General features: G+C 28.2%; 2 long non-coding RNA genes across 11 annotated transcripts in view; both read left to right on the forward strand.

Moving 5' to 3' along the window:
- The window catches only part of LOC147801958 (uncharacterized), a 361,588-nt gene that overhangs the window by 230,923 nt on the left and 113,516 nt on the right, over nt 1–17,149 (forward strand). The window lies entirely within an intron of this gene.
- The window catches only part of LOC147801960 (uncharacterized), a 44,949-nt gene that overhangs the window by 17,807 nt on the left and 9,993 nt on the right, over nt 1–17,149 (forward strand). For 5 of the 6 annotated variants that reach the window (XR_015430175.1, XR_015430177.1, XR_015430174.1 and 2 more), the window contains 2 exons: nt 413–534; nt 16,944–17,041. This is a non-coding gene — a long non-coding RNA (uncharacterized LOC147801960). Of the gene's footprint in view, nt 1–205; nt 327–412; nt 535–16,943; nt 17,042–17,149 lie in introns of those variants that run through there. The other variant, XR_015430178.1, reaches the window with a different exon arrangement.

Genomic DNA, 17,149 nt, shown 5'->3' on the forward strand with positions numbered 1-17,149 from the left:
ACTATTTTGAAAATCATAACCAATTTAAAATCATCTGTTTTAATAAAATACATCATTATGTTTTTGACTATACGATTTAAATGCGTAATAAATTATTTCGTTCTCGTATCTAGTTCTGATTTTTGTCAGTATTTTTAAAACTGTAAAGAACTTCGCAACTTTTTTAAAGATACTTAAAGAAAATCTGGATATCAAAATTCGACGCAAAATTTACTTCTAACTTTTTTTAATCATCGAATATTAAATTGGCGACTTTAGTTCGGAGCATTCCCAATAGCAAATTAGGGGGAAACAGTTCAAGATTATAACAACCCTAGAAAACCAAAGTAATATTGTCTCTCTTCTAGTGGATTATGGTTAATTCGAATTCTATGCATTCTAGTTTTGAAATTTTATTCTCTTTCTATTTCAGTTTTCTTGTTGTCTTTTGTTACTTAAGCTTGGATTACATAATACTTGGATTACTTAATACTTGGATAACTTAATACTTGGATAACTAAAGCGTGGATTGCTTGTTTTATCTTTCATTTCAATGTAAGTAATCTTTTATTTTTAATTTTCTGTATTAACCTATTTATAACTAATATTATTTTAACTATTATTTATTTAATGTTATTTTTACGATAATTTGTTCTGTTTTTATGTTTGTGTTAACAGGGGTCTGTTTAGAAGAAATTTGGGTCCGTTAACGGACCCTTCACAAAATATCTTTTCATAAAAACGGACCCTTCACAAAATAATTTATCTTTAAATCGGACCCTTCGCAAATTTGTTTTATCTTCATTATTGTTTTGTTAATCGAATAAACCCTTCCCAGGAATCTGTTAAATCGAATACTTCGAATCTGTTAAAAATCACTATTATTTACCTAATTTAGACAGCTAGACAATTTTAACTTTTCATTTAGACAACATTGTTTAGTTAAATTTTGATTTGATTTTTTAAGTTTAAGAACATAATGTAATATTTTCTGAAAAAAGTTTAATGTCATATGGGTGGAAAGTAACACTTTGAGGGCCACTTTCACATTCATCAGATTTTGTTATGCTAGAAACGTTTTCTTCAACGGAAGTATCACATTTCTGTACAACAGAAAAACTTACATTGGTACTAGATGCTGTCACTTCACTAATTTCAGATCGTGATTTTTTCTCAAAATAATTAAAAATTGTTAAATCCTAAAGATCCAAGAACAGCAAATATATGTATATATTGGCACAGAAATATCCGCTATGCTACGATCTCAAAGTTTCGAGCTGGAATGAATAACTTCAACGAGCACAGTATCTCTGGTATTGTTACTGATTTCTTCACTAGTCGAAATACTGGCGGCGACGTTTTCGGCGATTGAATGAACTTTTTGTTAAGACAAGACAAAACAAAACAGATTTAGCGACAAGCTCCGAAAGACAAGCGGCAGAGATAACTCTTAGTCTGACTAACTAACTCCACTGTACTCCGTTCCCCCTTTTATATAATTTTTCACCCCGTCTCCAAAATTCTCGAATTGTCTCAAAGACGTCGCGAATGACAGCCAGTCTCGAGAACTATACTGGCAGGACAGAAAGGAACCAGTCCATAACAGTATCACGTGAATTTGGTTTCAAAAGTATAGTAAATGTTTTTTCAGTATTCTGAGAAATACCGGGAGAAAAAAAAAAGTAGGTATAAGGTTAATAAAAGTTTAACAGTCTTAAAAAATAATAGCTCGCATAATTTCTACTAAAATTTTTATTTTTGCCATTTTGTCTGAGCTCAAGGGGGGTGTTTAAACCCCTAAACCCCTCCCTTGCGTACGCCACTGATCACAAGTACACAGTAGCGTTTGGGTTCTGCGCAGTGTTGCTACTTCAAACTTTTATGTTATTTTAAGCTTAATATTGCATCAAATTTAATTAAGAATTTAAAAATTTTGCCATATTTAATGATATTTTTTGTCCTTTTTCGCCATATCTAATAATGCTTATTAAATAATACTTAAGCGAATAAAAAAAAATTTGAACTTATTAAATTCGTTTACACAAATTAATCTTGTTATTAATTATCTTGTTAAAAACACTGATAAAAATTCTATTATTTAAACGGTTTTTTCTTCATTTATTTATTTTGAGTTTAATGCAATTTAATAATTTTTCCTATTTTACTTATTGGTCGTTTTAAAAAAAAGATCAGGTTTTATAACTAACCAGTGATGATGAAAAAAGTAAAAAATCTATAAAAATTGCTATAGAAAATTACATCTCCTGGGATGCTAAGTTAAAAGTTATTGCTGAAAAAAAATGGAGCACAATTAGCATTACAAGGGTGCAACAAAATACCAGTTTGTTTGATACGAATTCCGCATTCGGCTCGCACCGACCACAGTGCTGACGTAAAATATCCTCAGTGGAAAAATCGGATCATGTTTAAAGTCCCTTTGCCGTCAGGCTGACCTTAGGAGATTTTCGTGGTTCAATACTTGACCAAGGAGTTTCCTGACCTTCTGAATTAAGTTCGAAATAAAAAAGCTAAACCGTTGAACATCGATAGTCGTAAACTCAAAATTGAGCCAGCTGTTCAACGCGAGTGATTACAGCTAAGTTTGAGTTGCTAAGGGTATGAATTGTTTTCATCCCACTGGAGGCGACCATGCTTCGAATCATATGGTTGATACAAATTATGCTCCCGGCTCGCACCGACCACAGTACTGACGTAAAATGTCATCAGTGGTAGACAGACGAATTGTGGGATAGAATCACCTTATCGTTGGGCTAACCATGGGAGGTTTCCTCTCCATATAACGCAAATGCGTTTTAGTTGCATCAAAAAGTACTCCACGAAGGCTAGTTTGTCTCATGTGTATTGTAGGAGTTTTCTTGTCTTCTGGGTCGAGTTTAAAATTAAAATTCTAATAATTAATATTAAATATTGATTAAATATTGATAGTCTTAAACTCAGAATTTCGCCATCTGGTCACCTCTAGTTAAAAAATTACAGCAGAGTTAGGAAAATGAGAAAGTAACATCGTCTTTGATGCAGGTGGTTTGATTAGTTGTCTTGATTTTGTATAAATATTATCTCTTGTTTGAAAGTTTATCAATAGTTTTTAAATACACATTCTAATAGGTTGATAAAAATAGAGAATTTATCGAGGGTTCCTTGGGAATGTTAGAGAGTTGTGACTTTTCCGTTAACCACCATTAACTTTTAAAATCTGAATTTTTAGATCTAATCAATTATTTGTTTTGTAATAATTTGGTTGCTATCGCTGTAAGAAAATTAATAGAAGTTTAATGCCAATGCAAAAAAAGGGCAAATATTTAAAAAAATATATATATAATCTTTCTAATAACAATATATTTAACTAAAATATAAAAAGGCATACATTTATAATAAAATGATGATTTCCCTGATTAAAAACTTGGCTTTACTTGATTAAAAACTTCATTCTCTATCTCTTCATTCTCAAAAACTTCATAGCGACTGTTATTCCTACTCTAAGGTTATTCCAACTTGTATATTTTTGAAGCGAATGAAATTTCTAAGCAAGCCATTTGGATAAGGGATTATTTATTCATGATGTGGCTTATTTTACTAATTTTCAATTTATGTAGGATACACAAAAACAAATATCTAGGCTAGATATAGTTCTATAGGTGCGAAATTAACCAACGGGCATAGAACTAAATTTTAGATTATTAATGATAAAACGAGGAAAAAATTTCATTTATCTCATGAAATTTTATCAACGTTCTCTTAAGAAATTTTATCAAAATTATTTTGTCTTTTATTTGGGTATAAAATCGGGTTTTCATAGTAGAAAGAAATTGGGAGCTAATGGTCTGTTCAATATCACGTTTTTTTATTTTGTCTTTTTCTTCCTGGAGAATTAAATTTTTAAAGCATGGTTTAAAATGGAAATTTATTTTAAATATAATTTTATAATTTCTATGTATAATTCTTTTAGTGTTTCAAACATTTTTTACAGGGTGCGTAGCGTTTTTAAAAAGTGCATAATGGTACTTATTTTTAATTTAAGTTTTTTAAAAGCCCTTAAACGTTCTTTTTTATTCGGCGTTTGTAAAAAAGTGCTGAATTTTCTATCTTTTAAAAAGAGATTTTTTCTTCGCCTTCTCAATTGTCGTTCTAAATTACAAAAAAAATGCATGATTTTCACAGTTTTCTTTGAAATATTTATCAGAAACTAGTTATTTTATCATGAATATGTAAAGTTTTTGAAAATGTTATTGAAATTTATTGATTTTATGTTTACAAATTGAGAACTTTAAACTATGGAAAAAATAATTGTTATTTCTGCACAGATTCTAATTATGATTTTTTTTGGAAAGTGATTAAAAATATTTTTTTGAGTGCTTAAAAAGTACTTTAAAGGTGTTTAATTTTTGTTGAAAAATCTGGCTAAGCACCCTGTTTTAACTTGACAAGTATGTAATTGATTTTCAAAAGTTTTTTTTAATGTTCATTTTGAATAGCTGAAAATTGAGATAAAAAGTTTGTGCTTTTTTCGATGTAAATCGGATTTTTTTTATTTAAATCAGATTTTTTTTTATTCAAACACATTGTAAGAACTTTAATTTATGATTAAAAATACTTTATAAATGTTAAACAAAATTAAATTAATATTAAAACAATATTATTTAATTTTTATATTTTAGACTCTCTTACTTACTAATATAATTTTTCATTATAATACATAGCTTTGAATGCATAGCAACCATTTTGAAACAAATGCATAATTGAAATTTGAAGACTGGATGAAGTAGAGAATTTAACGAAATAGGTCTATCTAGGTTTTTCTGAGGGGTATTTATTTTGTGAAAATTAAAAATAATATTAAAAAATCAGCACAAAAATATGAATTTATTCGTTTTTTGCGAAACATGAAAATAAAAATTTAAAAAAAAAAGTTTTTTGTGAAACTATTATTTTTCCTAAAGTTGAATTTGTGAAGGTACCCCATCATTTTAATTTAAAATTGCGTTTTTTTTCTTGATTTTTAAGATGACAAAATAAATGTAACAGATTGTTTCGATAAATGTAGTCATTCATCCAAAAATAAATAAATATTTAATCTATATATTTTTATATTAAAATATTCATTTTTAAGTCTATATCAAAATAGATCAGCTAAAAAAATTTTTTTAAAAATCTATGCCCTCATTTAAAATTTTTTTCACAAAATTTCATTATACAGGGATGAGATTTTTCCGCTTTTTAGCTGATTTCCGCTTTTTTCACTTTTATCTCTTGAATTTCAGATTTTTTTAAAATTTCACTTTTTTTTATAAGTATTCCGCTTTTTCAGAAAACTTACCCATTTTCAAAGAGAAACACAAAATTCAAACTACATAGCTACCAATCCTTTCTCATTTTTACTTATTTTAGCTATTTTCTCCCCTTTTACTCGCAGCAGATAAGATTTTCCGAATTTTTTACCCGCCCTCCAGATAGATCCGATTTTTGTAGTTCAAACGACGCTGTTTCTGACAAGCCATTTAGAGGTCCCAAGCCTGGAGTCTGCCAATATCTCGATTCTTATTCACACGATTTTAATATCAAACATAGCTTTTCATATTTGCGTGTTGAGATTCTTATTCACGCGATTTGAATATTGTACGTCGTGCTTCGTATTTACGCCTTTTTAAAAATCTATGAAGCGATTCGTATTCCCGCAAGTTTAAAATTCAATGTCTTGATTTGCTCATGCTGTTTATAATATCAAACATTGATTTTCATTTATACGTGATTTTAAAATATGGCATTGGGATTCGCATTCACGCATTCTAAAAATTATGCATCATAATTCTTATTTATGCAATCTAAAAATTACGCATCATGATTCGTATTTACGCGATCTAAAAATTATGAATCGGGATTTGTATTTACGCGTTTTAAAAATTCTATATCCCAGTTTGTATTTTCTCATTTTCAAAATCGTATATCTAGTTTCATATTCATGTGATTTCAAAATCCATAATTGTTATTCATATTCACACAATTTTAAGATCAACTCTCGCGATTCTTGTAAGAAGTAAATTTTTTTTAAAAATTAGTTACTATAAAAGTGACTGTTTTTCTAACGACGATTATTAGTATGTATATGTAAGTGTTACAACATCAGAGAAACTGGAAGGGAATATATTCAAAACTTACATTCTGTGCTAGCAAAGAAGAAAAAATAGGATTTGTCACAAAATGTTTGAAAATGGACTAACGACTAAATATAGCAAACATAAAAGATATAGAAAACAAAAGCAATAACTTAAAAAGGGATTCAATTTAAATTTTTTTTGTTGGAAAAAGAGTTAATAGTTAAAAGAGTTAACTCATCATCAAATTTTTATTTGTAATTGCTGTTATTTATGCTATAAAATGCAAAATTCTTATCAAATAAAAAACAATTATCTAAACAGTTGCTGATTGTCATGTAATTTTTCAAACTAAAATACCAATTTTTGTATGTTAAGGAGTTACTATATATTTCTACTTCACTGTTATTGATATGTTTCAAAGGGCTGTAGTTAGATTAGACTATAACATGAACATAATGATTTGGTTCATTGTTAAAGTTTTTTTTTCCCAATATAATTTAAAAAGTAATATTACTGATATATTTGCTATAAATCACATAACAGTATTTATTAAAAGAAATGAAATATTAATGTATATTCTCAGTAGTTTTAATTTGCTAAACCAAGTAGTTTTTCAAGTAATATGTAAACTGAGGAAAAATATAATTTTCAGCTTTATTTTTTCAATTGGTAATTTTTATTTTCACTAAATGTTAAGTATCAATGTAGTCGTTTTTATAATAATAGATTAGTAAGCAATTGTATGTCAACACATTATTTATTACCTTAAACTGTCTGGAATTTATTAATAAAGGGCTGCGCTTGCGTACAATTTACTATCGTGGAAATTCAGCTTTTTTGCCTTTTGGCTAATCTCATCCCTGTTTATAGAAAATCTGATAATGTCAAAGATACTGTAAACATATAATGAGAAACAAATACCAGTTAATAACTCTACTGCTTCAAATAGACTTTGAATGGGAAGAATGACACTATATCGGGAAAAAATATCTGAATTAATTAGCCTTTTTTTTTCTTTCTATTTTTGGCATATTTGTGTAATTTCTTTTTAACACAACCTCAAGCTTTAGAAATATACATTTTCCACGAATAAAATATAATGTAGATTTTAATTCCATGCTGTTTTAATCAAAAGATAGAATTTTACTTAAGATTATTTGTATTTTTTCATGTCTATTAATTACTTTCTATAGGTATGCAAGTCTATATTAAGACAGCATTAGGTGTGTACTTTCAATCTCAAGAATCAAACGATTTTTAAAAATGTAATTTCAAATGTGTTGGAATTTATCACACACCAAGAAAGTAATTTCGTTAACTAAAATTAAACACAGCAATTTATTTAAAATAAATTTTGAAACTAAGAAAATAAAATAATACAGGTATCAATAATTTAAAACACTGTTTTTTAACTTTTAAAATCAATATATATATTTAAAAAAATCAGTTGATTTAAATCATGATTTAAATCGTGATTTAAATCAAGTTGATTTAAATCAACGAACCCTTATTAAGACCACTTATCATTTCTTAATTTATTTTTTTACTTAAAAGAATTTTCCAATTCATAAATTTAGACATGAATTTAATTTTAAACAAACTTTAAGTTGAATTTTAGTTTCTTTCTGTTTCATTTTGTTTTTGGAGTTTTCTTTTCTCATGGTGGATCAAAACAGAGGTTTATGCTACTTGTTTTAGAATGGAAAAAACATATAAGCGAATGAAAAAGGCAGGAAAGATAGTCATTTTTTAAACATTAATAGCACATTGGTTCGTTCATAGTGTTACATAGTGTCAGCTAAATAAAATTAATCAAAGTGAAAATCTCCCCCCCCCCGATTGAACTAATAAAACAAGATTTTATATTACAACTTTGAACACACGTCCCAATTGTAAGTTTGCGACTATCAATTTTCACTTGCAATTTTGATCACAACACAGACATTAAGGAATCTCCTGAATCAAGCATTAGAACAAACTAGCCTTCGTTTAGGACTTTTTGATTGAACTCAGTGCAGAATGCACATGCAGAAGTTACATGAAGTGCATTTGCGTTACATGGAGAGAAAAAGCTATGAAAACCTCCTAAGGTTAGCCCGACAGCATGGGTGGATATTCTATTCCCATAATCCATCTATCACAGAGGATATTTTACGTCTGTACGGTGTGTAATGTTCCATCTAGTTCACATAATAACATGTCAAATGCCGAGATAAGTTTCTTTCGATTAAAATGGTAGTAATTATGAAAAATTTAGTCAAGAAGAACGCGTAAAATTCCTTAAATTTATATTATTTTAAAAAAAAAAAAACTTGTGGAAATAAAAAGCTGGTGTTGTGCGCTATCGGAAATAAGAAAGAAAAACAGCTTGCTTATTAGCATGTATTTGTTGAGGACATTTTTTGTTGCAGCACTTAACTCCATATTTCTGCTTTATTTATTTACCTAGCACACTTCAGTTTTTGTTTGTATTAAAGATGTTTATACTCCATTGCTAGTTAAGGAAAGACCATTGCTGTATAGGATTTAAGTAATCATCCGCGACTGTGTATAGTTTTGTTTTATTTAGCTATCAAATTATACAAGTTATGCTTTCAAAACAAAATAAAAGCTTTTAAAAGTTAAACACGTCCGACAGAAATGTAATTCTTGCTATCTTTTACGATATATATCCCAGAATTATTAAGAAAGGTTACCATTTGATTGTCTTACTGGAATCCTAGACTTGGTAACATATTTTTATAAATAAGGGGAACATTCTTACTTGGAAAAGAAACAACCATATGACGTTTCAAGAGCATTAAATTTTATTGGACCACTAAAAATGGCGCATCTTATGCTGACAAATCAAATTACCTTTAACAAATGAAATACGAGATAAAGAATTTTTACTTTTGTTTCGCTGTTAAAGAATTTCGTCTGCAATAAACAATATTTGTTATTTTTTTATGAGTTTCTTTAAATGAGATCAGAATGGCGTAGATTTGTTACGATTTTCAGATACCATTTTTATTAATTCTTTATACCTGTTAATTCAGGGTGGCCACCCACCTGGAAAACCTTGAAAACCTGGAATTATCAGGGAATTTTTTTATACTGGAAAAAACCTGGAAATATCAGGGAAATTTGGATAAAAACCTGGAAAAATCAGGGATTTTTAAAGAAAAGCTGGAAATTTTTCTTTGATGATTTTTCAAATTTCACTAATTTAAATTATTTGCTAATTTTCTTAATTTAAATTATTTCATCCATTATACCCACTTTTTTTTAACGGAAATGTATCGCCAAACAGTTGAAATATCATCAACTTAGCGATACTTTGCTTGCATCAAAATTTGCTCCATTATAGTTCTGTTAAACTAGAATGCCATATAAAATTCTTCCACGGTTGCTAAACAAATGTGCAAACTTTTGACCGCTATGGGAATTTAGGAAAATTTAGGTAAGATTCTGGTGGAAAAAGGGAATTAGGATATTAGCTTCTGTTTTTAAATTCTGTCCTTGGGCTAAATCCATTTATGGCTCAAGTTTGTTCCGATGCTTCGGTGGTTATTTTTTTTTCTCTATTTTGACAAAATATTTTTGTATTTTTAACTTTATAAAATTCTCCAAAATTTAGTTGGTATAATTTTATGATAATAGATTTTATATCGCACTCTTTTTCTGAAAGCTTTCCTACTCCTATTCAAAGAAATCTGTGAATTATTTTTTCTGAGCAAACCAACCAATCACACATTTTTTTACAATCACTTACAGCAATGTTTGTCGACAAATTTTTACAATTGTTGCATTAATGCTAATTTTTTCTATTTCATTTTAACCTCTTATAACATATTTTAATTTTAAACAAAAAAGGCTCCTTTGTTGGTCAATATATGATTTTTGATTCAAAATTTTGTGCCAAAGCATTAGAAAATAAATAAAAAATCTTGAAAATTGTCAAAATAAATTATTTTTTTCAAGATGATATGTTAAAAAAATAACATTTTGAATAAAATATTTTATAATATAGACACTTTTCTTGTACACATCCTATACTTTATAAGAAAAAAGAAACAAAAACCTGGAAATTTTAAGATTTTTATCTGAAAAACCTGGAAAAATCAGGGAAATTTGAAATCTGATTTGAGTGGCCACCCTGTAATTGATTATTCACGAAGTTTTTTTCCCCTAATTTCACACGATTTAAAAAAGCAAGCAAAAAGAAGACTAAGCAACTGCGTTTCAAGAGTTGACGATGATATTTGTTAACGCAGGGAGTTAGGCATTCATTTGGTTAGAATAGGGCTAATTATTTTATTCATAACTTACAACAGAGCATAGATATTCGAAAACTGCGGAAAATTTTATTTTAAAGAAATACCTATTTCTGAAATAATTAATAATTATTTTTTTGTATTTAAATTTTTAAACTTTTTTTTCTTTTGCTAATGTCTTGTAACAAATGATAAACAAGTGATTTTAATTATTGTTTTACGCATTGTATGCATTGGTGTTGCACGTTTGAGTGAAGGATAGTCATTTGTATCATGCAATTGAAAGAAGTTTAAAATATAAGTATCTATTTAATAACATAATTGAACAATTGAGAGCAATTTATATTGCGCAATCATGCAATTGATAAACGATAGATATCGATAAGTGCCTTGACAACTATTTTCTTTACCTTGTCTTCACTATTCTACTATACTTATTATACTACTTCAGGGGTCTGTAAAGAAGAAATTAGGGTCTGTTAACGGACCCTTCACAAAATAATTTATCTTTTAATGGAGCAAACCCTTCCTGGAAGGAGGGGGGGAGGTGAAAGACGGTTCCAGACAAACTAAGTTTCCCTAAGTTTAAATTTTAGTATCCCAAATGTAGTATTCTAGAAAATATTTCTACTTTTATAAACATCGTGTGCGCATTCTTATTAATATTAAACCATATTTTTTTTGTAAATAAATAATTGAACAATTTATATTTATTCATAGAATTAATTAATAAAATATTATGTAAATATAAATTAATTTCTGTCAGTTTTTTAAATGAAATATTATAAATTTGAGAATTGTTTAAGTTTACTTAATGCGTAACAAATGTAAATGTAAATGACAAATGTAAATAATTTCATGCAAAATGAGTGGTTTCAAAAAGTTAAATCGGAGAATTTCTTCGAGAAAATTTCTGATACGCACATGCTAAATTATATTCACAAACTACAAAAAAAAGAAAAAACAAATAAATAAGAAAGAGCAACATACACGATTATTTCTGTATTGAAATAAATATTTTCTTGGATGCAAAACCTGAGAAATGATTTTTTTTTTTTGCACCGTTGGTATGATAAATTTCATAGAAACGAAGAGATTAGGTTTTTTTTAACGAATGAAAAGTATTTTAAATCAATATAGATTTTTTACGAAAATTCTCCGCAAAAAAATGGCAACTAATATAATTTAGTTCGCGGGCCACAAAAAAAAGGCTTCGCAGGCCGGATGCAGCCCGCGGGCCGCCAGTTGGAAACCCCTGTTCTAGAAGACAAATGAAAAAACGAAGTTTGAAGAATTGAAACTAGATTACTTAATACTGACTTCTTTGCATTTCTGCTTTGACTATTTTGCACTTCTGCTTTTTTTTAAAAAAAGAATAATATTCAAACAAGTCAATTTCTTAATATTTCGATATTTTTAGTTCTAAGATTTGAGAAGGATTTTTTTTGTTATTGTTTTTATTTAAACTCATCATTTTAACGTAGTGTCCCATACTGCTGATTAATTATCACTTTTTTCTCCATACTGTAATATAGATAACCAGTAATATAGAAAACTGAGAGTTTCAGTGTTTAAGATTTGTTTTAGGAATTCAGAACAATTTGTTTTTTCTGCTTTTATTTTTAACTCTTCTATATATATTGACATTTTCATTATGGCACAGCATTTTTCATAATGAACGTTACTAATAAGCTTCATTTTGTAGCAATTCTTCTAAAAATATGACAATGTGAAAAGTTTAAATTCAATATGCTGAATTTAGTTTTTCATTAAAAGATTAAGAATGTTTTTGCTTTTGCTTAGTTTCTTTTCTTTAAAAAAAGAAGGAAAAAAACTTCTCTTTTTACAGACGTTTTCATTATAACGCAGCAATTAATTTAGAACATTTCTGTTAGCCTATATTCTTGACCTGCTCTGGTAAATGGAAAACTGAGATGTTCAGTTTTAAAATTTTCCTTCGAAAATTAAGATCGATTTTTGTTTTCTCTGTTTCGCTTTTGTATATAATCTTTAGTTTTTATAGATCTGTATTTTTCAAAGGGTTTCGATAGGCCTTATTTTTTAGCGTTGTTTTATGAATACGTTTTTCCGGAAAATATTATTCTTAGCATTGAACTTCTGGTTTCAGTGTTGCTACGCTCTGCTGAAAAATTTCATTTGGCCCCGAATATACGACATTCGGCCCAATCTTTTTTTTTTTGCTGAACATTCGGTACTAGACTAAATCACAACTCATTACCACATTCGTCACTGTATCGAAATACCATACCGTTCGTAACCGAAATACCGTATCAAAAAGTGTTTATTTAAATGCGCGAATAGAAATTCGCGTGTCGTAATAACATTGTAGTTAATAATAATAAAGTGGAAAAGTATAACAATTGAAAAAAAAATCACTTAAAGTAAGGCTGAACTCAGCACGAATAAAGCGTGTCAAAAATCAGTGATTTAAAATTCCTAATAAAATTATCTGAATCTTTTAAATTACGTGGGAATGCATAGCAATAACTGACTAAAAAAAATAGTTGAAAAAAAGAAAGAAAGAACTGCCAAAAGTGCGCCAAAAAGTGATTATTTAAACGTGCGATCTGAAACTCGCGTGTCGTAATAATACCATTATAAAAATTCGGAATTTTCGAAATTACGTTGAAAAGCGGAAATAAGAGCTTAAAAAATAATTTTGATTTATGATAAAATGGGCTTAAAGAAAGCGCAGTAAACATACATTTACTATAGAATCTATCAAAATTCAGAGCTTCGAAACGTGATGACTCAAAAGTGCAATAAAAAAATTTTCGACATTTTTAGTTTTTGAAATTTTTGTTTATTTTTTATTGAGTTTAGAAGCTCTCGCGGGCGGCAGGTTGTGCACCTCTACTAAATACCAAATATTTGTATATTGCATCGTTAATTCAGTAGCAGCAATTGTTGAGCAGAATCTTGCATCTATTTACAATTTAAAAACTTCTTGAGAAGGTTTTCAGCAATTTTTGCAATAATAAGACACTGTTTGCACCAATTCACAAGAGCAGGACCCTAGTTGAAAGAATGTGACTTAACGCTTATTTTATATTCTCAAATTATGAATAGTTTTTTCGCAATTTAACAGGGGTCTGTTTAGAAGAAATTTGGGTCCGTTAACGGACCCTTCACGAAATATTTTAACTTAAAAACGGACCCTTCACAAAATGATTTTTCTTTTAATCGGACCCTTCACAAATTTGTTTATCTTCATTATTATTTTGTCAATCGAAAAAACCCGTTCCAGGGCAGAAAACAAGAAAGATGGATGTAAACGAATTAGGCTTTGTCTTTGGCAGACGATTCTTCCATTATTCGTTCGAAATTAATATTCTGCGTTTAGCAGTATAGGATAAATATCAAATATTTGTAGCATCTCTAATTTAGAAACAGCAATTATTATTTATTTTTTAAAATTAAATTTTTTTTAATTATAATTTTAGTGTTTAGCATAATCTTGTATGTCTTTACAATTTAAAAACTCCTTGAAAAAGTTTTTTTTGTTGCAATAACGGACCCTTTTTGCACACATTCACAAAAGCAGGACCCTGGTTGAAAGAATGTGAGTAATTGTTTCACAGTTTCACGAAAAACGGACCTTTCACAAAATGTCTGGACATACCTCTGTTTAACAAAAACATGCTCGAAACGAATTCAGCTCACGGCTCCCATAGAGGACAGTGCTGACACAAAAAATATCCTTAGTGGTCATCCGTCAAGCTAACTGTGGGAGGTTTTCCTCTCCATATAATTTAAATGCGTGAGAGTTCCATCCAAAAGTCCTCCGCGCAGGCAAATTTCCCCCAATACTTAATACGAGAGTTCCCTAATCTTCTGAATTGAATTCAAAACTACGGAGTTGAACAATATTAATCCAACTTAAATGGGTCAGCTGTTCAATGAGGGTTATACATGGTGCGTAGCGTGTTTTAAAAGGTGCTTATTTTCGTTTTTTAACAGCCTTCAGAAGTGCTTTTTTCATTGGGTGTTTATAAGAAGTGCTTAATTTTCCCTTTTTGATTTTATTATTTTTTTTCTTTAACATGCCGATCTTCGCCACGTATTATACAAAAGCGTGTTTTTCACATTGTTCTATTCAATGTTTTCACACTTCATTCAACCACAATCCATTTCGGCCCACCGTCGGTCCAATAGTGTATGAAAGTGCCAAAGTTTGATGAGAGTTCGGTGATATTACTGTCAGGTTCCACCCTCTGATATCGAACCGAAAAATCTCTTTATCTTTTTATAATGGTCAATATAATCAAGTAAAGAGTAGTTCTTGCTCAGAAACTAGTTATTTTATCATGATCATGTATAGTTTTGAAAATTATTTTACATTTTGATTCAGGGTGCGTAGCGTTTTTAAAAAGTGCTTAAAGGTGCCTATTTTTTGATTTACTTTTCTCAAAAACCCTTAAAGGTGCTTCTTTTTTATTCGGGGTTTGTAAAAAGTACTTAATTTTCTATTTTTTAGAAAGAGGTTTTTTTCTTTTCTATGTAGATTGTCATTCTAAATTACAAAAAAAAAATGCAAGATTTTACCAATTTTTTCTGCAATATTTGTCAGAAACTAGTTATTTTATCATGATTATGTAAAGTTTTTGAAAATGTTATGAATTTTATGTTTATAAAATATGAACTTTAAACAATAGAAAAAAATAATTTTTATTACTGCATAGATCCTAAATATGATTTTTTTTTTTTTTAAAGTGATTAAAAAATTTTTTTGAGTGCTTAAAATGTACTAAAAAGGTACTTATTTTTTTATTAAAAGATTTGGCTATGCATCCTGTTATAATATAAAATGTTAGATTTTATCTGTTCCCAAATAATTTGTTTATACTGATCTGAAATTTTCGGTATTTTTATTTAATTTATTTTGTTTGGTAAAAAAGTGCCATTTTGCAACTTCATAATTAGAGTTCACATTTTTCCTTCCACAATATTAATTCTCCCCACAAAGATTTCTCGAAATTTTTTTATCAATTATTTTGTATTTTTAACTTTATTAAATTCTCCAAAAATTGTTGGTTATAATTTAATAATAATAGATTTTATATTGCACTCTTTTTCTGAAAGCTTTTCTACTCCCATTCAAAGAAATCTGTAAATTATTTTTTCTCAGCTAACTAACCAATCACACATTTTTTTACAATCGCTAACAGCAATGTTTGTCGATAAATCGTTACAATTGTTGCATTAAGCTAATTTTTTTCTATTTCATTTTAACCTTTTATAAAATATTTTGAAAAAATGTTTCTTTTAAAGAACCAACTATATATTAATATTTAATTTTACTCTTTTGTTGGTCAATATATGATTTTTGATTCAAAATTTTCCACCAAAACATTTGAAAAATAAATAAAAAATCTTGCCAAATTGCCAAAATAAATTATTTTTCTCAAGATGATATGTTAAAAAAATAACATTTTGAATAAAATATTTTATAATATAGACACTTTTCTTGTACGCATCTTACACTTTATAAGAAAAAAGAAACAAAAACCTAGAAATTTTAAGATTTTTATCTGTAAAACCTGGAAAAATCAGGGAAATTTGAAATCTGATTTGAGTGTTCACCCTGTAATTGATTTAAAAAGTTAAAAAACAGTGTTTTAAATTACTGATACTCTTATTATTTTCTTTTCTTAGTTTAAAAATTTATTTTATAGGAATTGCTGCATTAATTAATTTTAGTTAATGAAATTACTTTCTTGTTGTATGTTAAATTCCAACACATTTGAAATTACATTTTTAAAAATCTTTTGATTCTTGAGATTGTAGTAAGTGTAGATTAAAGTAAAGTGTAGATTAAAGTAATGCTGTCTTTTTACAGACTTGCATAGCTGTAGAAAGAAATTAATAAACATGAATTTTTTTCACAAAAAAAATAATGTTTGATAAAATTCACCCTTTTGATTGAAAAAGCATGGAATTAAAATCTGCATTATATTTTATTGGTGGAAAATGTATATTTTTAAAGCATGAGGTTATCTTAAAAAGAAGTTACCCTAATATGCCGAAAATAGGGTTCTCTATTTCATCTAGTCTTCAAATTTCAATCATGCATTTGTTTCAAAATGGTTGCTATGCATTTAAAGCTATGTATTATAATGAAAAATTGTTTTACGTAGTTAGAGCTTCTGAAATAGTGTTATAATATAGTTTTAATATAAATTTAATTTTGATTAAACATTTATAAAGTTCTTTTAATCATAAATCAAAGTTCCTACTGTGTATTAGAATAAAAATCAAAAAAATCTGATTTAAATAAAAAAAAATTTAAATCACCAAAAATCTGATTTTTTAGAAAAAAGTCACGAACATCCAAGTGGTCATCCACCCGCATACTGAGCGCTGCCAATGATGCTTGACCTATGGTGATCTGTTGTATCAGTCCACCGCTGGACTTTTTCATTTTATAACAAAAAAAAGAAGCTTATTTTTATTCAAAACTCTCTTTTTAAAAAAAATTATTAAAAAAATCTTTTAACTATTTTTGATGAATTAAATAAATATTAATGCTCGAAATTATGAAAAAATTGTAATTTCAATATTGTTATGTTCCTAGGAAACTTCAATATGAATTGTTCGGTAGACTACTGCAACCGTTACCCCGATAAACCGATAGAGCCCCGCTACCGATCAGTTGCTAAACAGACTAAAAAGGTATGTTGTTGTTTTTTTTACCACAATCAATTTGTATCAAATTATAATTTCATACTTTAAAACTACGCCGACCGGCCTGTGTAGGGGGCAGAGAACTGTCCGTGCATC

The sequence above is a fragment of the Parasteatoda tepidariorum genome, chromosome 11 (assembly GCF_982258835.1).
Source record: "Parasteatoda tepidariorum strain Cologne lab strain chromosome 11, Ptep-v5.0, whole genome shotgun sequence".
In the NCBI taxonomy this organism is placed as follows: Eukaryota; Metazoa; Arthropoda; class Arachnida; order Araneae; family Theridiidae; genus Parasteatoda; species Parasteatoda tepidariorum.